The sequence below is a fragment of the Schistocerca gregaria genome, chromosome 9 (genome assembly GCF_023897955.1).
Source record: "Schistocerca gregaria isolate iqSchGreg1 chromosome 9, iqSchGreg1.2, whole genome shotgun sequence".
Classification (NCBI taxonomy): Eukaryota; Metazoa; Arthropoda; class Insecta; order Orthoptera; family Acrididae; genus Schistocerca; species Schistocerca gregaria.
This window is the reverse complement of record NC_064928.1, coordinates 120179177-120186084: the sequence shown is the minus strand read 5'-3', so window position 1 is coordinate 120186084 and position 6908 is coordinate 120179177.

Below are 6908 nucleotides of genomic sequence, written 5' to 3'. Positions count from 1 at the left end.
TGTGATCCACCAGTCTAATCTTCAGCAGTCTTCTGCAAAACCAAATTTCAAAAGCTTCTATTTTCTTTTCATATGATCTTATCATCCATGTTTCACTTCCGTACAAGGCTAGACTCCACACAAATGCCTTCAAAAAAAGACTTATAACACTTAAATTTATATTTGATGTTAACAACTTTCTCTTTTCCAGAAATGCTGTTCTTGCCACTGCTATCCTCTCTATTTGGGCCACCATCAGTTCTTTTACTGCCCAAATGCCAAAACTCATCTACTACTTTTAGTGTCTCAAATCCTAATCCGATTCCCTGAGCATCGACTGATTTAATTTGACTACATTCATCAGTTACCATTGTTTTTCTTTTGTTGATGTTGATCTATACCCTCCTTACAAGACAATGTCCATTTCACTCAACTGTTCTTCCAAGTCCTTCTCACAAAATTATTTTATCATCAGCAAACCGCCAAATTTTTATTTCTCCTCCCTTAACCTTAATTCCCTCTCCAAACTTTCCTTCGATTTCCTTTCCTGTTTGCTCAATGTACAGAGTGACTAAAACTGGGGGAAGGCAACAAATATGTATGATTCCATCCTCAACTATGACATTCATTTAATATCTTTTGACACATATACATGCAATCTAGTTTCTGTACAAATTGTAAATAGCATCTTTCTACTTCTATTTTATTCCTCCTACCTTCAGAATTTCAAAGAATGTATTCCAGACGACATTGTCAAAAGCTTTCTCCAAGTCTACAAAGGTTTGCATTTCTTCAAGTATCTTCCAACATAATTTGTAGCGTGAGTATTGCCTCGCATGTTCGTAGATTATTCCATAGCTGATCTGCCCCAGAGCCGCCTGTGCCACTTTTTCCATTCTTCTGTAAATAATTCATGTCAATATTTTGCAACCATGGCTTAATGATAGAGCCCAGATTTTCGTGTGCTATCATATCGTAAAACGTGCATGCATTCGTGTAGTATTGTATCACTAAACTTGAACAATGTGGCAACAAAACAATAAAAACATGTAGTGTCAAAATACAGGGTTAAATTTCTATTTTCTTCTAAAACAGTGTACAACAACCAATTTCAAATTTTCATTTCTTAGGCTCATGTACGTAGAAAATGAACTCCCTCCTGTCGCAAGAATTGACACGTGCATACTTAAATGAAGAAATTTCACACAATGTCATGTCAAGTTGAAAGTATTTTTCACTTTCACCACAAAATATTTTTTGTCAACTTCATAAATGCAATATCATGATTTGATCCGATAACTTTGTTCATCTTACCTTTTGCTGCAACATCAACTTGTGCATAGGATGATTGCTAAGACTTTTCAGCATCTGCAAATAACTGTCAGAGATTCTACCAGTTACCTGTGGCTTCCAACTTTGTTGTTGCCACAGGCAAATGCACAAAATCTGATTTGCTGTAAAGTGTATCTCGCATGAAATCTCTTTTCTCGATTGCCACTTCCATTTCCTTAAAGCAAGCTGCATTAGTGGCTGCAAAAGCATCTGTGACGCAAAAGTGGAAAAAACCATTAGGGGGTCGTAACTTACGGATTTTCAATAAAATGAAGCTAACAGATGTTAACTTCAATAAATTTATGGGAATTTACTGTCTCTTACTGGCTCAATTTCATCAAAATTACTGAATGGCAGAAATTATTTAGGTATCCAGTCTGATTAAAACAAGTTGTGGTGACAAAGCTAAATCTGGCAGTACAACTCTAAATGTGGCAACTTTCCAGAATGCTTTCACTAGGGGGAAAAAGTCAGCATATGACTTAATTAATGCTGTCAGAACTATAAAATCTTTGTTATTTTGTGCAATATTTGCCTTGTTTATGGAGGATGTCGGCATAATCAAACTGTCATATTTTAGGTGTACTATTTCAGCTGATTGATGTAGACCATGGGCAAATATATATAGTGCTTTAGGTTAAGATAAACTATTTTAATTGCTTGTCTTTTCATCATATAAGGGGCAGTGTCACTTAACAACATGTCCCTTTTTTATTTCAATTCATTGGCAAGAATTATATCGACTTCTGATATTTACCAAGCTGAACTGGGATGCTTGGGCTCACTTCTTCTGATATCTATCAAGCTGAATTGGGATGCATGAGCTCACTATGAGGTTTATACGCTGTAACAAAATTGGTGAAATTACTCATGTTCTGCATCTGTGGTGTATTTCATGTGAAAAAACATCAATAAGAGGTACTATCACTCATGTTGTTGGTATATATGCACTCAGGCCAGAAAAAAATGATATATAAATTTGCAGGCTTTCAAAATAAAAATGTATGGAATGATGGTGGCCCTCAACTACGTACCCTCTGACTCACAGTTGTAGTATTAAAAGTTTTGGCTTGTTTCGCTCTCTAGGGGCTGGGATACGTAGTTGCCGCATTACAGGCCAAATACTGCTGAGTCTACAGTATACGATAAGAGTAAACACATGAATTGAATGGTTGTAGGTTTCTATCACTCGGCAAATTGCGAATTATGAATGTAACATATAAATTTATAAATGAAAGATAGCAATTAAATAAAATCTGCACATACTATCTTAACGACTTTAAATGATGAGTACGATAGTAGAAGTACTTTTGAGAATGCGGTATATTTCTGCCAAACACTTATTGATGTCAATTGTCGAGCAATTTAATAAAATATAAGTTAAATAACACGGAAACTATAGATTCCTACTTCATGTAATTAGTTAAGAACAACAAGACAGCTTGCAAGATATTCACTTCCAAACGTGTACTGTGTCTTCACTGTAGAAACCACGGAAATCTCACAAGTTCACAAAACGGCACTCCTAAGTATTTCTATCTCTCGCGACCGCGCACAAACCGCTCCACTCTCCAAGTCCTTCAGCCGACTTTGAGCGTCCATTGTGGTGTTACATCCCTGTCGTGTACCATACCCCCCACACTCTTCACCCCAACTTGCTTCCACCCAGTCTCCCCATTCACGAGCGCTGCGTCTGGCTAGAGCGCTCACGCCATGTCTTCATGCCAACGCACCCCCACAAACATAATGAAACACAGTCGAAGTACTGGATTTACATTTAAATAACTTGAAATTATATAAATATTCCTATGGCTGGACCATAAACACGCTCTAACAGACATTATTAGATACATAAACAAATTATTTATAAACATATATAAAACGAATAGAACAAAAGGTAGGCCAGTAGCCTAATACCTCTGTGCTTTCTATAACCCAGTAAATATTTAACCATTTTCTTCATGAATAGTATATATATTGGATATAAACAAAGACATATAAGCATGCTGTTTACGTTTTTTTCATGTAACTGTGGAGTACTTAAGGCTTAATGCCATTGATAGTAATTGGCCACTTTGACCTCCAATAACTCATGTACTACTCAAGTTACATGCCTGTAACTTATACCAATTTAGGTTTACACTAATAGCTTTCTAAAGACACATCTATCGACGAAATCGGATGAAGCGTTTAGATTTTGGAAATTCGTTGCTGGTGTTACTTGTATAATTTACCATCAGATACTAAACTTTAAACTAATAAAGATATTGAAAATCTGATTACACCATCAGAACCATCGTGCAAATAATAGTAATGTACATGTTTCTTTTTGGGGTATCATGATACATCTGGCTACTGTTAATTTCTATACAAGCTGTGAAATGTCTGCCATTAAGGTTTCATAAAGTCCGCCATCTTTGGCCCCCCGGATGCACAGCATCACCTAGGAATTCCCAGCCACATGTTTGATGAACCACGTGCTCTGGCTCTTGTGAGGCACCATACGGATGCTAACGAGCTCGGCCCTGCCACGTGGCCTGAGCAGTGGCTGCCAACTCTGAACTTAGAATATTTCCAGAGCGCCACAACTTGCCTGTTACCTCACACATAAATACCTAAATTCAAGCAGTAATATTGAAGAAACCTTGAAAATATACATTTATTCCCAAGGTGGCCAAAACATGCCTGCATCTACATGGAAATCTGGGCTCTACTTATTCAAGTTAATAGTTTGCTGGTATTCACAACTAGTAAGGAACATTATTACAGCTTTTGTAACTGTTACTGTCTTCCCTAGGAATGACAGAGGGATAGACTGGGTAAGGCTGGGAAGTGGGCTCCAGGATGCATGGACCTGGAATTTTCTCCTGTGGATATGCACTGACCAGACGTTACAGCTCCTTGTAATCTTAAATGTACTGCAAGGCTGTTGATCGTATGCCTAACACTTATAAGAGGTTCGAAACAAGTACAACATATAACCTTTGTGCACCAAATATTTTCTTCCTCAGTGCTACATCTACATCCATTTTCTACAAACCATTGTGAAGTGCATGTCAGAGGGTACTTTCCACTGCAATGGTTCTTTGGGCTTATTTCCTTTCAAATTTTATGTGGAGCATGGAAAGAATGATTTTGCTTAATCCAGTATTCATGGGGTACACGACCATTTCTAGAACACTTGAAATTCCATCGTCTGGTGTAAAAAACAAAATCACTTAATCATCTGAGGTCGTCGTCACCCCAATGTTGTCACAGAACCAAATGTTCTATGTGAAAAGAGTAAAAAGGATGAGCTACATGACCAGAAACACCAACAAAACACTACGTAATATTAACAAATGGTATACACAGTTGTACAGTTAGGGCTGTCCTGTAAGAACACTTTGGTAAGAACAATTGTTTAAACCCTTGCGTGTCTGCTACAATTAGTTTAATCTTATCTTCGAGATCCATACGGAGCAATACGCTGGGGGTCCTAAATTCATCATTTAAAGCTGATTCTTGAAACTCATTAAATAGGCTTTCTTGGGATTGTCTGTGTCTATCTTCAAGAGAGTGCCATTTCAGTTTCTTCGGCATCTCCATGACACTCTCCCATGGTCTCTCAAATCTGTGACCATTCGTGCTGCCCTTTTCTGCACACATACAATGTTCTGTTAGTCCTATTGGTTTTGAGTTCTACACATTTCAGCATTATTCTAAGATGGGTCGTAGGAGTGTTTTGTAAGCACTCTCCTTTGTAGACTGATTGTATTTCCTAAGGGTTCTAACTATGAACTCAAGTCTGCCATCTGTGTTATCTGTAGCCGAGTCCATGTGACCATTCCACTTCATTCACATTGTTACACACAAGGTATTCATGTGGGTTGACTGACTGCAACTGTGACTCATTGATCAGGGTTCTACATTTTTGTTTTGTCATGTTCACAGTATCACATTTATGTACTTCTATAGCAAGTTACCAATCTTTGTACCACTTAGAAATCCAGTCAACTTCTAACTTAACATTCGTGCAATGTTTTTCAGACAGAACTTCATTATAGATAACTGCATCATCTGCAAAAAGACTAAAGTTGCTATTAATATTGTCTGGAAGTTCGTTAACATACAACATGAACAGCAGGAGTCCCAACACTCTTCCATGGGGCATACACATAGTTACTCCTACATCTGTCACTGACTCTCCTAGTTGTACCTTCTCTACTGGGAAATCCTCAATCCTGTCACAGATTTTGTTCAATACCCGATACAATCACATCCATGGTTTTCAGGATGTCATGTGAGAAATGCACATTTGGGTATCACACGATCGATATTTTCACAATCCGTGGTGGATGGTATGGAGGTGATTCCACATTACACCTGCGTTCAGAATATTTCCTAAGATTAAACTAATGTATGTTAATGAAACTGGACAATAGTTTTTTTTTGGATCACTTTCAGTGGCCTTTTTGTAAACAGGTTTTCATGTTTTGCAGAGTTTTTAGTTTCTGCAGCAGCTCAGTTCTTCTTATGTTTAAGTCACATATAGTGAAATAGTAGTTTTCTAATGTAAGCTTAAACTTATATGAGCAATTCTACACCATGTCAAGATTACTATGCCAAACTCTCTTTGTAGTGTTGTTCAGATTCTGTGATTACCTCGAAGAAAACAGTCTACTGACACATGGTCAACATTGATTTAGAAAACATCGTTCTTGAGAAACACAATTAGCTCTTTACTCGCATGAGGTGGGGGGTGCTATTGACAAGGGATTTCAGATTGATTCTGGATTTCCGGAAGGCTTTTGACACTGTACCACACAAGTGGCTTGTAGCGAAATTGCTTGCTTGGGGAATACCGTCTCAGTTATGTGACTAGATTCGTGATTTCCTGTCCGAGAGGTCACAGTTTGTAACAATTGACGGAAAGTTATCGAGTAAAACAGAAGTGATTTTTTGTGTTCCCCAAGGTTGTGTTGTAGGTCCTTTACTGTTCCTTGTCTACATAAACGATTTGCAAGACAATCTGAGCAGTTGCCTTAGGTTGTTTACAGATGACGCTGTCGTTTATCAAATAATAAAGTCATCAGAAGATCAAAACAAATTGCAGAACCATTTAGAAAAGATATCTGAATGGTGAGAAAATTGACAGTTGACCTAAATAACGAAAAATGTGAACTCGTCCACATGAGTGCAAAAAGGAATTCGTTAAACTTTGGTTACACGATACATCACTCAAATATAAAGGCCATAAATTCAACTAAATACCTAGGAATTACAATTGCAAACAACGTAAATTGGAAGTAACACAGAGAAAATGTTGTGGGGAAGGCTAACCGAAGACTGCGTTTTGTTGGCAGGACTCTTAGAACATTTAACAAATATACTAAGGAGACTGCCTTCACTACACTTGTTGTTCCTCTTTTACAATACTGCTGCATGGGGTGGGATCCTTACTGGATAGGATTTATGGAGGTGCACTAAAAAAGTTCGAAGAAAGGCAGCACATTTTGTATTAATGCAAAATAGGGACGAGAGTGTCACTGAAATGATAGGATTTGGGGGTGTACATAATTAAAACAAAGGCTTTTTCACTGCAGCAGGATCTTCTC